This window comes from Chlorocebus sabaeus, chromosome 1, assembly GCF_047675955.1.
Source record: "Chlorocebus sabaeus isolate Y175 chromosome 1, mChlSab1.0.hap1, whole genome shotgun sequence".
NCBI classification, from domain to species: Eukaryota; Metazoa; Chordata; class Mammalia; order Primates; family Cercopithecidae; genus Chlorocebus; species Chlorocebus sabaeus.
The window spans coordinates 18,542,197-18,556,452 of record NC_132904.1 but is presented as its reverse complement, the minus strand read 5'-3'; the positions used below and the strand labels follow the sequence as shown (position 1 = coordinate 18,556,452).

At 43.2% G+C, this 14,256-nt stretch overlaps 1 protein-coding gene across 22 annotated transcripts in view; it reads left to right on the top strand.

Annotated features, from left to right (window-relative positions):
• ATG13 (autophagy related 13) overlaps positions 1-14,256 on the top strand; it is a 59,498-nt gene that overhangs the window by 9,187 nt on the left and 36,055 nt on the right. For 8 of the 22 annotated variants that reach the window (XM_037999429.2, XM_008000078.3, XM_037999425.2 and 5 more), the window contains one exon: positions 6,061-6,116. The exons of 13 other annotated variants lie outside the window; for them this stretch is intronic. The gene's annotated coding sequence lies outside the window, so the exon portion shown is untranslated. Of the gene's footprint in view, positions 1-5,238; positions 5,256-6,060; positions 6,117-14,256 lie in introns of those variants that run through there. One more of the 22 variants, XM_073016781.1, reaches the window with a different exon arrangement.

The window sequence follows — 14,256 nt, the reverse complement described above, 5'->3', positions numbered from 1 at the left end:
CAATACTGTCATTAACAGAAACTTTTTAGAAAATCCAGGAACCAGTCCAGAATCAAGCTTTAGCTTTGCATTTAGTTGTCATACTTTATTCTTCTTTAATCTAAAATGATTCTTCAGATTTTTCTTTTTTTGGTCTTTTATAACAGTGACGTTTTTGAAGAATGATGAGCCGATTATATTATTAAATGTCCTGTCTTTCAATTTGAGCTTGTCCAGTCACTTCCTCATGGTTAGTTTCAGGTTATACAGTTTTAGCAAGAAAGCTATGTAAGTAATACATCACATCAGAAGGGATGGACGTCAGTTTCTTCAGTTGTCCAGGCCAAGGTGAAAGTTCCCCTTCACCCTTGAAAAAATCATCTCGTTAGCTCATTGACTGGGCATGATTGCTCGTGCTGTAATCCTAGCTCTTTGGGAGGCTGAGGTGAGAGGATTGCCTGAGTGCAAGAGTTTGAGACCAGCCTGAGCAACATAGTGAGTTGCTATCTGTATAAAAAAATAAAAAATTACCTGGGTGTGGTGGTGTGTACCTGTAGTCCCAGCTGAGGTGGGAGGATTGCTTGAGCCTGGGAGGTCGAGATTACAGTGAGCCATGATCGTGTTACCGCATTGCAGCCTGAGCAACAGAGCAAGACCTTGTCTCCAAAAGATAATCAACTCATGTACAAGGCCAGATTCCTAATCCCAACACTTTAGGAGGCCAAGATGGGAGGATCACTTGAAGCCAGGAGTTCCAGACCAGCCTGGACAACGTACAAGATCGTGTTGCTACCAAAAAAAATAAAAATAAAAACCAACTCACAAAAGGCATGTGAATTGGAAAAAAAGGCATACAGATTTTTTTTCCCTAAGGTACTTTTGCTATAGCTTCCTCTTTCTTTCTTTCTTGCTTTCTTCCTTTCTTCCTTTCTTTCCTTTCTTTCTTTCCTTTCTTTCTTTTTGATACAGGGTTTTGCTCTGTCACCCAGGCTAGAGTGCAGTGACATGATCACAACTCACTGCAGCCATAACCTCCTGGGTTCAAGTGATCCTCCCACATCAGCCTCCTGAGTAGCTGGGACTATAGGCGAGCATCACCACACCCAGTCATTTTTTTGTATTTTTGTAGATAAATGTTACCCAGCCTGTTCTTGAATTCCTAAGCTCAAGCTATCCTCCTGCCTCGGGGTCCTAAAGTGTTGAGATTATAGGCATGAGTCACTGAGCTGTCCAAGGCATACAAATTTATCACAGAGTGATTGCCTATCCCCCCAGGTGGTTCAGAAGGTTATATACCATTCTGGCAAAACAAGTTATGGAAACCTGGAGAAGAGGAATTCTGCTGAGGGGATTACTAGGGAGAATGACTGGATCAGGGAACAGAGATTAACTTGTACATTATCTTGTAAAAGAGTCCTTTTAGGTGTGGTTACATTCTTGGTGTTACAGCGTACAGAAGAAAAACAGTTGTTCCTTTGGGTGGGTCTGTATTTTAGGCGCATAAAGGAACTTAAGCTACTGTATGCTTTGGAAGGGAAGGTGTGTGGGTGGAGTGAGGTATCAGAGATACCTTGAGGTTTCTTTGGTTGAGCATAGCCATATTTGGGGGTATTGATTTCTTTTGTTTTTTGAGACAAGAGTTTTGCTCTTGTTGCCCAGGCTGGAGTGCAGTGGCGCAACCTCAGCTCACTGCAACCTCCACCTCCTGGGTTCAAGTGATTCTCCTGCCTCAGCCTCCATGTACCACCATGCCTGGCTTATTTTTTAAGTAGAGACAGGGTTTCACCATGTTGGCCAGGCTGATGTCAAACTTCTGACTTCAAGTGATCCACCCGCCTCAGCCTCCCAAAGTGCTGGTATTACAGGCATGAACTACCACGCCCTGCCTGGGTATTGATTTCTGAGCCCCAATATCAGCTATTATCTTTGACGACTTTGTTAAGATTGTATCTACCAGGTTTCTCTTTGTAATTGATAAGTAGTGACCTGTGTTCCCATAGATTGTGTAAATATCTCATTTATAAATAAAGTTTCACCTTTTCATTTATAAATAAAAGTTTCAAATTTTAGCGTTCCTTGGTGACTTGCTTAACCCAGTTATTCCTATAATGGTTACAAAATTGTCATTTTCTAAGTCTGCTATTCTTCTTACATTTATTTATTGCATTATACTATAAATAAGTGTTTTCCCATCTTCATTTATTGCACAGTTACCTTTGTAGCCAAAGTGTTAGGAGGAAGATGTGAACGTTTGCTATAGAAAAAAAGGACTATGTCAGGAAAGGATTGTATCTGGTCTTCCACTATTAGCTTAAGAAATAAGACTGGGTGTGGTAATCCTGTAATCCCAGCACTGTCGGAATCCGAGGCGGATGGATCACTTGAGGCCAGGAGTTCGAGACCAGCCTAGCCAACATAACCTCATCTCTACTAAAAATAAGAAAATTAGCCTGGGCCAGGCATGGTGGCTCATGCCTGTAATCCCAGCACTGTGGGAGGCCACAGTGGGAAGATCACCTGAGGTGATCTTTTTTTTTTTTTTTTTTTTTTTTTTTGAGACGGAGTCTGGCTCTGTCGCCCAGGCTAGAGTGCAGTGGCGCGATCTCGGCTCACATGGTGAAATTCCGTCTCTACAAAAATTAGCCAGGCATGATGGCGGGTGCCCATAATCCCAGCTACTTGGGAGGCTGAGGCCAGAGAATCACGAACTTGGGAGGCAGAGGTTGCAGTGAGCTGAGATCGCACCACTGCACTCCATCCAGGGTGACAGAGCAAGACTCTGTCTCAAAAAATAAATAAAGAGAAATGTAAAATTATAAACTTAATTTTAATGCTTTCAAAACCTACATGTTCTGACATGATAAACATGAGTTTAGAAGCTTTTTCTTTTTTTTTTTTTTTTTTTTGAGAAGGAGTTTTGCTCTTGTTGCCCAGGCTGGAGTGCAATGGCGCGATCTCGGCTCATCATGACCTCCACTTCCTGAGTTCAAGCGATTCTCCTGCCTCAGCCTCCCAAGTAGCTGAGATTATAGGCATGTGCCACCATGCATGGCTTAATTTTTTTTTTTTTTTTTTGGATTTTTAGTAGAGATGGTTTTTCTCCATGTTCATCAGGCCGGTCTTGATCTCCTGACCTCAGGTGATCTGCCTGCCTCAGCCTCCCAAAGCAGTGGCATTACAGGCGTAAGCCACCATGCCCGGCCTGAATTTAAAAGCATTTTTTGGTTTTTTTTTGAGACGGAGTCTGGCTCTGTTGCCCAGGCTGGAGTGCAGTGGCGCGATCTCGGCTCACTGCAAGCTCTGCCTCCCAGGTTCACGCCATTCTCCTGCCTCAGCCTCCCGAAGTAGCTGGGACTACAGGCGCCCGCCACTACGTCCGGCTAATTTTTTGTATTTTTAGTAGAGTCGGGGTTTCACCATGTTAGCCAGGATGGTCTCGATCTTCAGACCTTGTGATCCACCCGCTTTGGCCTCCCAAAGTGCTGGGATTACAGGCGTGAGCCACCACGCCCGGCCTTTAAAAACATTTTTAAGGCAAAGTGCAGTGTCTCATGCCTGCAATCCCCAGCAGTTTGGGAGACTGAGATGGGAGGATTGCTTGAGCCCAGGAGTTCACAACCAGCCTGGGCAACAAAGCGAAGCCCCATGTCTACAAAAAAAATACAAAAAATCAGCTGGGTGTGGTGGCATGCTAGTAGTCCCAGCTACTCCAGAGGCTGAAGTGGGAGAATCACCTGAGTCCGGCAGGTTGAGGCTGCAGTGAGTAGTGATCAAGCCACTGCACTCCAGCCTGAACAAAGGATTGAGACCTTGTCTCAAAAACAAAAACAAAAGCAAAAAAAGGCAGGAAAAAGAAAGCATTTTGGCCAGGCCTAGTAGCTCACGCCTGTAATCCCAGCATTTGGGAGACCCAGGTGGGCAGATCACCTGAGGTCAGGAGTTCTAGTTCAGCTTGGCCAACGTGGTGAAACCCCATCTCCATTAAAAATACAAAAATAAGCTGGCATGGTGGCATGTGCCTCTGGTCTTAGCTACTCAGGAGGCTGAGGCGGGAGAATCACCTGAACCTGGCAGGTGGAGATTGCAGTGAGATTGCGCCACTGCATACCAGCCTGGGCGACAGAGTGAGACTCTGTCTCAAAATAAAACCCAAAAATAAAACCCTGCATTTTAAATATCCGAAGTGTTAAGTATTTGTCAGGAAGTTGTTTGTTTGTTTGTTTTTTGAGACAGAGTCTCGCTCTGTTGCCCAGGCTGGAGTGCAGTGCCACGATCTCAGCTCACTGCAAGCTCTGCCTCCCGGGTTCACGCCATTCTCCTGCCTTAGCCTACCAAGTAGCTGGGACTACAGGTGCCCACCACCATGCCCAGCTAATTTTTTTTTTTTTTTTGTAATTTTAGTAGAGACAGGGTTTCACCGTGTTGGCCAGGATGGTCTCGATCTCCTGACCTCATGATCCGCCCGCCTTGGCCTCCCAAAGTGCTGGGATTACAGGCGTGAGCCACTGCGCCCGGCCTTGTTTTTTTTTTTAATTGCAGGCAAAACATTCTATTATTTCTGTAATAGTTTTGAGGTTACTGCTTATAGACTTTGTGTAAGTAGAAGTAGGCATTATACAAATGTGAAAGCAATGTTGTTAATTTGCCAGGAACTGTTACTCAGAAAAACTGAATTTAGGATTCATTTTTAGAATCAAGGAAATATTAATTGGTTAACTGTTCATTGTTAATATTAGATTAGTTCCATATACATCTAACAGTCTGTTCTCTACACAGCAACCTGAGCAATCCTTTTTAAAAATCTACTTGATTGAGGTGTAATTGACATACAATAAATTATATCCATTATAAATTTAGTTTGACAAGTTTTGGCAAATGTGGAAGTCTTATAATCACCACCACAATCAAAACATGGAAATTCCTATCAGTAGAACTTTTCTCCCTACCATTTCTACCTCCACGCCCAGCCCCAAGTAATACTGATGTTTTCTTTTCTTTTTTTTTTTTTTGGAGGCGGAGTCTCACTCTGTCACCCAGGCTAGAGTGTCTGTGCAGTGACTTGATCTTGGCTCACTACAGCCACCTCCTCCTGGGCTCAAGAGAGCCTCCCACCTCAGCCTTCCAAGCAGCTGGGACTACAGATGTGTGCCACCATGCCTGGCTAATTTTTGTATTTTTAGTAGAGAGCGGGTTTCACCATGTGGGCTAGGCTGGTCTTGAATTCCTGACTTCAGGTGCCCCACCCACCTCAGCCTTCCAAAGTGCTGGGATTACAGGTATGAACCACTGCACCTGTCTGATACTGATCTGTTTTCTATCATAAGAGACTACATTTACCTTTTCTAGAGCATGGTATAGATGCAATCACACTCATAGTGTGTATTTTTGTGTCTGCTTTCACTTTGTATTATGTGAGATTCATCTGTTTGTATTCATAAGGTTTTTTGTTTTCTTTTTTTTCGAGACAAAGTCTCGGTCTTGTTGCCAGGCTGGAGTGCCATGGCACAATCTCTGCTCACTGCAACCTCTGCTTCCCGGGTTGAAGCCATTCTCCTGCCTCAGCTTCCCAAGTAGCTGGGATTCCAGGAGCCCGCCATCATGCCCGGCTAATTTTTGTATTTTTAGTAGAAACGGAGTTTCTCCATGTTGGTCACGCTGGTCTTGAACTCCCAACCTCAGGTGATCCATCCGCCTTGGCCTCCCAAAGTGCTGGGAATACAGACATGAGCCACTGCGCCTGGCCAACCCTGCTTAATCTTAATAAGCACTTACTACTTTCAAACATATTTTAATTATTTTTATTGTCAGTTTCTGCCTTGTTAGAATACAAGCTCCATAATATCAGGAACTTTTGACTGATTACAAATTTCTGGTTAAACATGACAGGGTGACTACATATATCTATTCTGTTTTGTTTATTTATTTTACTTTTGGTCTCCTAAGGCTCTGTCGTCCCAAGGATACTAAGTAACAGGCAGAATTGGATATGGCACAAATTTCTGTTTAAAGAGATGCGGTCTTGCTCTATTGCCCAGGCTGTTGTGCGATGATATTCACAGGCATGATCATATTTCTCTACAGCATCTTGGACTCAAGTGATTCTCCTGCCTCAACCTCCTGAGTAGCTGGGACTACAGGTGTGTGCCACCAGGCCCCACTTCTTTTTAAGCCATATAAAATTATAGTAAAGGAATAAAATGGATATAAACATGCAAGAATAGAACGGGAAAAGTAGAGAAGGAGAGATTCTCTACGTTTTTGGGAGAAGGAAACCTAGAGGAGGAATTTTAACTGTTTTAACAATGCAGAAGCAGCAGCAGCCTAAGAGTGAAATGAAGTTGGAACAGGAAGTGAACTGATTTGAACCAAGAACCCTGTAATGGTTCCAGACTGGAGGTTCTCGGTAGCTGAGGTTCAGGGAAGGCTCCAGATTCAGAATAACAAACACCGCTTGTGTGTTTCATGGTGAGTGAGTGGACCAGTTACAAAGGCCAAATGGAAACAAATATGGTAAAATCAATTTACCTGATTTCTCATTCTACTTGCTACATCCAGAAAGCTGATAGGTAGACTTATGCTTGGCCCTGGCAAGAAATTAGAGGCTTTTTTTTTTTTTTTTTTTTTTTTTGAGACAGGGTCTCACTCTATCACCCAGACCTAGAGTGCAGTGGGGTGGTGCAATCACGGCTCACTGCAGCCTTGACCTTCCAGCTAAAGCAGTCTGCCTACCTCAGCCTCCCCAGTAGCTGGCACTACAGGTGCAAGCCACCATGCCCGGCTACTTACTTTTTTTGCAGAAACAAGGTGTCACTATGTTCCCTGGCTGGTCTTGAACTCCTGGGCTCAAGTGATTCTCCTGCCTTGGCCTCCCAAGTGGCTGAGACCACAGGTGCATGCCACCACACTTGGCTAATTTTTTTTTTTTTTTTGTAGAGACAGAGTCTCTCCGTGTTGTCCAGGCTGATCTCAAACTCCTAGGCTCAAGAGGTCATCCCACCTTGGCCTTCCAAATTGTTGGGATTACGTGTGTAAGCCACCATGCCAAGCCTGTTCACTTTTTATTTTCCAGTCATTCGTTGACATCTTTGTTATTTCTTCTTCTGTCTTTGGGCTTTATTTATAGCTTTTTTATGTCTGTGCTTTTAATTGAGGATTAGGAAGATAGTTTAAATATGTCTTTTTTATCTGCCTATTTAAGTAGAACCCTGTACGTATGTATGTAAGTATAAATTAATGAATGACAGGGTCTCACTCTGTTACCTAATTTGGAGTGCAGTGGTGCAATCATAGCTCACTGTAGTTTCAAACTCCTGGCTCAAGCAATCTGTCCACCTCGGGCTTCCAAAGTGCTGGGATTTTAGGCTTGAACCACCAGGCTGGCCTATTTCTTTATTTAAAATTAGAATTTCAGTACAAAAGTAAGTAAAAGATGTAGAGAACCTGTTTATCCAGTTAAATGTTTTCCATTCGTTTATTATTACCTTTTGCACTTAAGTAGTGTGATAGAATCTTCTGTCCAGCATTTGGAAGTCAGTGATTATCTATAGGCATTATCTAACAATGGGATAATTTGTTTTTTTGGTAATTGTTCAAAAACATTTAGTCTGGTCTGGGTGCCATGGCTCACAACTCTAATCCCAGCACTTTGGGAGGCTGAGGTGAGAGGATCATTTGAGACCAGGAGTTCGAGACCAGCATGGGGAACAAACGGAGACACTCGACCCACCCCCCAGGTTTCTTCAAAAAATTAAAAAATTAGCTGGGTGTAGTGACACATACCTGTGGTCTCAGCTACTCGAGAGGCTGAGATGGGAGGATCACTTGGGCCCAGGAGGTCCAGGCTTGCAGTGAATTTTGATGGCACCACTGCACTCCAGCCTGGATGACAGAACAAGACCTTGTCTCAAAACAAAAACAAAAAAGCATTTAATCTAATACAAGTCTATACATGTTCTCTTACACTTTGGGAACCTCAAAGTGTTATTTGTTAGCAATTTCTATTTGCAAAAGTGATGTGCAGAGATGTTGCAAAATTGAAATTGCTATTTAAAGTCCAATAAATAGTTTTTGTTATTACTCAACTGTCTTGTCATGAAGAAAGGTCTTAATTAAATGAGATTACTTCTAAGACAAGAAAACCTGTATCAAGTCATGGAACAATAAGTGTAGATGAAGTTTAAAGGGATAGCAATATTTGTGGGAACATTATAGAGTATAATTTTTTTTTAACTGATGAAGGCATTTTAGAAACAGTGACATGATACATTTAATCAATTATTCATGAATGGGAACTACATAAATTTTTTGTGAAAACCTGAAATTATACATAGTAATTGGGTTACATCCCTAGGACAGAAAATTTTAATAACAAGATAGTAAGCAGCTCACGGGAACTTACATATTCAGCATAGTAGCAGGAAAGAGGCAAGAAATTTGAAGAACTTGCAGAAAAGTTGCACAGTAAATGAGAGACTAGAATGCTCAAAGGCAAAGTGGCCTTGATTTGAAGTAAGTGGTAACCTAAAAGCTCTTTTTCTTTGGCTTAGTCTCCTAGCAGCTGATGTGTGGCCTTAAAACCTATACTATCAAGGAGTCTCCACCCTTAATGTAGACAGTCATTTTGGCCATAACAAGAATTGTGGCAGTAAGTAGTCTGCAAAGTCTGAAGAGAAGAAAGTCAAATACATACGTTGTCAGGTGCCTCTATAGACTTTTGGCAGTAGAACCACCAAACCATTTGCCCCTGTGGTAGAGAATGATATGTGAAGTTTGTAGTGTGGGGTGATACCAGGTAACCATCTGGTACTATTTTACTTCCCAAAACAGTATGTTTTTAGGAAAGATAGCATCCTTATACTTGACACATCTCTTTCTCTCTACTTTCTCAAAAATTGGAATCATGGGCCTAGCACAGTGGCTCACAACTGTAATCTCAGTGCTTTGGGAGGTGGGAGTGAGAGGATCACTTGAGGCGAGCAGTTTGAGACCAGCCTGGGCGACAGAGCAAGACCCTGTCACCAAAAAAAAAAATTTTTTTTTTTTTGGTGACAGGGTCTTGCTCTGTCGCCCAGGCTGGAGTACAAGGGTGGGATCTCGGCTTGCTGCAACCTCCACCTCTTGGGTTCAAGCTATTCTGCCTCAGCTTCCCGAGTAGCTGGGATTAAAGGCGCCTGCCACCATGCCTGGCTAATTTTTGTATTTTTTAGTGGAGATGAGGCTTCACCATGTTGGTCAGGCTGGTCTAGAACTCCTGACCTCATGATCCACCAACCTCAGCCTCCCAAAGTGCTGGGATTACAGGCCTGAGCCACTGCACCCAGCCCCCCAAAATTTTGTTTTATTTATTTTTTTAGAGATGGAGTTTTGCTCTTGTTGCCTAGGCTGGAGTGCAGTGGTACAATCTTGGCTCACTGCAACCTCCACTTCCTGTATTCAAGTGATTCTCGTGCCTCACCCTCCTGAGTAGCTGGGATTACAGTCACCCGCCACTGTGCCCGCGCCTGGCTAATTTTGTATTTTTAGTAGAGACGGGGTTTTGCCATGTTGGTCAGGCTGGTCTTGAATTACTGACCTTAGGTGATCCACCCACCTCTGCCTCCCAAAGTGTTGTGATTACAGGTGTGAGCCACCATGCCTGGCCAAAAATTTTTTTTCATTAGCTGCGCATGGTGGTGGGAGTTTATAGTCCCAGCTACTTGAGAGGCTTAGATAGGAGGATTGCTTGAGACCAGGAGTTCCAGGTTACAGTGAGCTATGATTGTGCCACTATACTCCAGCCCCGGCAACAGTGTGAGACCCTATTTCAAAAATATATATATATGTGCTATATAAACAGTCTCTTGTAATTTGTGTTGTCCCCAAAACCTTGATTGAATTAATAAAATTAGTTTCTTTTACTTCATTAAGACCACAAATAAATGAAAAAAATTTTTTAGTTTCCTAAGCCTGAATATTGGAATCCTGGACTTTGGTACAGGATCACCATTTGCCACTTTCAGTGACTAGACTCTTTGCTGAAAGTGTCAGCAGGCCTCTGATCACCTTTTTGAAATCACTTAACCTGTTTTCACAGCTGACTTTGCCTGGAATTTATTTATTTTTTAATTTTATTTTATTTTATTTTGAGACAGAGTCTCGCTCTATCGCTAGGCTGGAGTGCGGTGGCGCAATCTCGGCTCACTGCAGTCTCCACCTCCCAGGTTCAAGAGATTCTTCTGCCTCAGCCTCCTGAGTAGCTGGGATTACAGGCATGTGCCACCACACCCAGCTAATTTTTTTTTTTTTTATTTTTAGTGGAGACGGGGTTTCACCATGTTGGCCAGTATGGTCTCGATCTGATCTTGTTATCCACCCGCCTCGGCCTCCCAAAGTGCTGGGATTGGATTCTTTTTTTCTTTTAATTTAGTTTAGTTTTCTTTTCTTTTCTTTTCTTTTTTTTCTTTTTTTTTTTGAGACGGAGTCTGTCGCCCAGGCTGGAGTACAGTGGCATGATCTCAGCTCACTGCAACCTCTGCCTCCCAGGTTCAGGCAATCCTCCTGACTCAGCCTCCTGAGTAGCTGGGACAATAAGCATGCACCAACACACCCAGCTAATTTTTGTATTTTTAGTAGAGACAGCGTTTCACCATGTTGGCTAGCCTGGTCTTGATCTCTTGACCTTGTGATCAGCCTGCCTCGGCCTCCCAAAGTTCTGGGATTACAGGCATTAGCCACCGCGTCCAGCCATTGATAAAGAATTCTACCAACTGCAGATTAAGGATCAGTGGTTGCCTAAGGATAAGGAGTATTAAGGAGTGGCTAAAAGGAGCCATGAGGAAACTTTTGGGAACTATTGGGGTTCACTATTTTGTTTTTGGTGGTGGTTTTACCGTACATAAATATGTTAAATCGTATTAAATTGTATACCTTCAACATATTGTTTGTTGAGAGCTGCAACTCAGCTATTTTTATTTATCTATTTTGAGATGGAGTCTCACTCTGCTGCCCAGGATGGGATGCAGTGGTGCAATAAAACAAAACGTTTCTATGAGAAAATATAGGAGAATTATCTTCATGATTTGCAGATCAGCAAAAATCTATTTTCTTTTCTCTTAATTTTAATAATTTTTCGTTTGATGGTTAGCACTTTTTTATGTTCAAAAAAATAATGTTTTTCCTGGGTTCAAGTGATTCTCTTGCCTAAGCCTCCCAAGCAGCTGGGATTAGAGGCATGCACAACCATGCCTGGCTAATTTTTGTATTTTTTGGTAGAGACAGGTTTCACCATGTTGGCCAGGATGGTCTCAAATTCCTGATCTCAAGTGATCTGCCTGCCTCAGCTTCCCAAAGTGCATCAAAGCTATTTTTAATATGGAAATAAAGAGCACCCAGATGAGAACAAGCAAAGGCTGTTCAGAGCAAAAGAGTCAGCTGTTACCATTTGCATTTGGCAGAGACTCAGAAGCGGACAGAGGAATGGGAAAGCTTTATAGTTGGAGGGGAAAGGGGAAGGTTTCAGGTTTGCCCTAATTGGAGGCTCCTGGCATAGGGCAGCCGGAGGCAGCCTGACTAGAAGCAGAGCATCCTGTGTGATTGGTTAGGAGGTGCGTATTTGGCTTTCTTCAGTTGGTCCTAAGTTGGAGGTCATGGGGACCAAAATGGTAGGGTATTAAGTCCTAGCTCTTTTGGGCTAGTGGTTTTTTGTTTTCATTTTTAATTTATGATTGATACATAATAATTATACATATTTATGGGGTTCATGTTTTGATGCATGTCTAAATTGTATCGTGACCTATTCAGGATAATTAGCATATTCATCACCTTAAACATTTATTGTTTCTTTGTGATGAGAACATTTAAAAACCTCTCTTTTTGGATGGGCGAGGTGGCTCATGTCTGCAATCCCAGCACTTTGGGAGGCTGAGGCAGGTGAATTGCTTGAGTCCAGGAGTTCAAAACCAGCCTGGCCAATGTGGCATAACCCTGTCTCTACTAAAAATACAAAAATCAACTGGGCAAGATGGCGCAAGCGTGTAATCCCAGCTACTCAGGGAGGCTAAGGCACCAGAATCGCTTGAACCCAGGAGTCGGAGGTTGCAGTAAGCCAATATCGCACCATTGCACTCCAGCCTGGGTGACAGAGCGAGACTCTGTCTCAAAAAACAAAACAAAACAAAAAAACCTCTCTTTTGCTATTTTGAAATAGACATTATTGTTAACTCTAGTCATTCAGCTATGATATAGAGCATCGGAACTTAATCTTCCTCTCTAACTGTGGCCTTGTACCTGTTGACAAATTTCTCGCCGTCATTCTACGCCCTACTTCCCTATCCTCTGGTAACTCCTATTCTACTCTCCACTACTTTAGTAACAACATCTTAGATTCCACATGAGTGAGATCATGCAGCATTTGTCTTTCCGTGCTTAGCTTATTTCACTTAATGCTCTCCAGGTTCATTCATGTTGCTGCAAATGACAGGATTTTACTCTTTTTCTGTTGGTAATTTCCATGATATATATATTCCCTTTTTTTTTTTTTTTTTTTTTTTTTTTTTGAGACAGAGTCTCACTCTGTCACCCAGGCTAGAGTGCATTGTTGTGGTATTGGCTCACTGCAACCTCCGCCTCCCGAGTTCAAGCCATTCTCCTGCCTCAGCCTTCCAAGTAGCCTTTTCTACAGGTGTGTGCCACCACAGTCGGCTAATTTTTTTTTTTTTTTTTTTTTTTGAGAAGGAGTCTCACTCTGTTGCTCTGACTGGAGTGCAGTGGTGCGATCTCGGCTCACTGTAACCGCTGCCTCCTGGGTTCAAGTGATTCTCCTGCCTCGGCCTCCCGAGTAGCTGGGACTACAGGCGCCTGCCACCATGTCTGGCTAATTTTTTGTATTTTCAGTAGAGAAGGGGTTTTACCATGTTGGCCAGGCTGATCTCTAACTCCTGACCTCATGATCCGCCTGCCTTGGCCTCCCAAAGTGCTGGGATTATAGGCGTGAGCCACCACGCCCGGCTTCCACATTGTCCTTATCTTCGTTGTTAGACATTTAGGGTGATTCTATATCTTGGCTGTTGTGAATTGAGCCTATTGTTATAGTGGTTATTGTTGGCTTCCTGGACTCGTTGCTAGAGATAGTCTGACTTCATTGACTCATTAGTATAGATAGTAGGTTGGCTTCTTGTGCTGGTTGCTTCAGGTTGTGGGTCAGAATTCTGTCTTTATATGTATATTGTCCAGCTGTAACTGTTATAGGTCCATTGTTCATTTTGTGCAGCGAGTATGCCGAGACACTGGATTGCAACAGAGAAAGAGGTTTAATTGTAGGGCTGCCCAAAGAGGAAACGGGGAACCCTCAAATCCACCTCCCCGGGGAGTTTGGGGGTAGAGTTTGAATTTAAGAGTTTGAGAGTGGGCTGAAGTGTGGAGATCATTGATTGGTCAGAGTATGCAGGGTAAAGTCATGGCACAGAGAGATGAAGAAGCTATATTCTTATGCTGGTTTGGTTTCTCTGTGGGGCCTTTTTTTTTTTTTTTTTTTTTTTTTTTTTTTTTTTTGAGACGGAGTCTTGCTCTGTCGCCCAGGCTGGAGTGCAGTGGCCGGATCTCAGCTCACTGCAAGCTCCACCTCCCGGGTTTACGCCATTCTCCTGCCTGAGCCTCCTGAGTAGCTGGGACTACAGACACCCGCCACCTCGCCCGGCTCATTTTTTGTATTTTTTAGTAGAGACGGGGGTTTCACCATGTTAGCCAGGATGGTCTCGATCTCCTGACCTCATGATCCACCCGTCTCGGCCTCCCAAAGTGCTAGGATTACAGGCTTGAGCCACGGCACCTGGCCTCTGTGGGGGTCTTTAAACTGTTTGGTGTCAGCTATTCAGGATCTGCTTATGCAATTTTTTTTTTTTTTTTTTTTTTTTGACAGGGTCTTGCTCTGTCGACCAGGTTGGAGTGTAGTAGCACAATCTCGGCTCACTGCAATCTCTGCCTCCCAGGGTCAAGCGATCCTCCTATCTCAGCCTCCTGAGTAACTGGGACTACCATGCCCTGCTAATTTTTATATATATATTTTTTCTAGAGATGGTGATTCACCATGTTGCTCAGGCTGGTCTCAAACTCTTGGACTAAAGTGATTCTCCCACCTTGGCCCCCCAAAGTACTGGGATTACAGGCATAAGCCACTGTGCCTGTGTACTTAAGCAATTCTTAAACAAAAGTCTTATGATTCTAACATCAGGGAGCCTACCTATAGAACAGTAGGGATGCAAATGGTTACAAGGAAGTGGGTCAAAGTGCAGCCTGATTAAT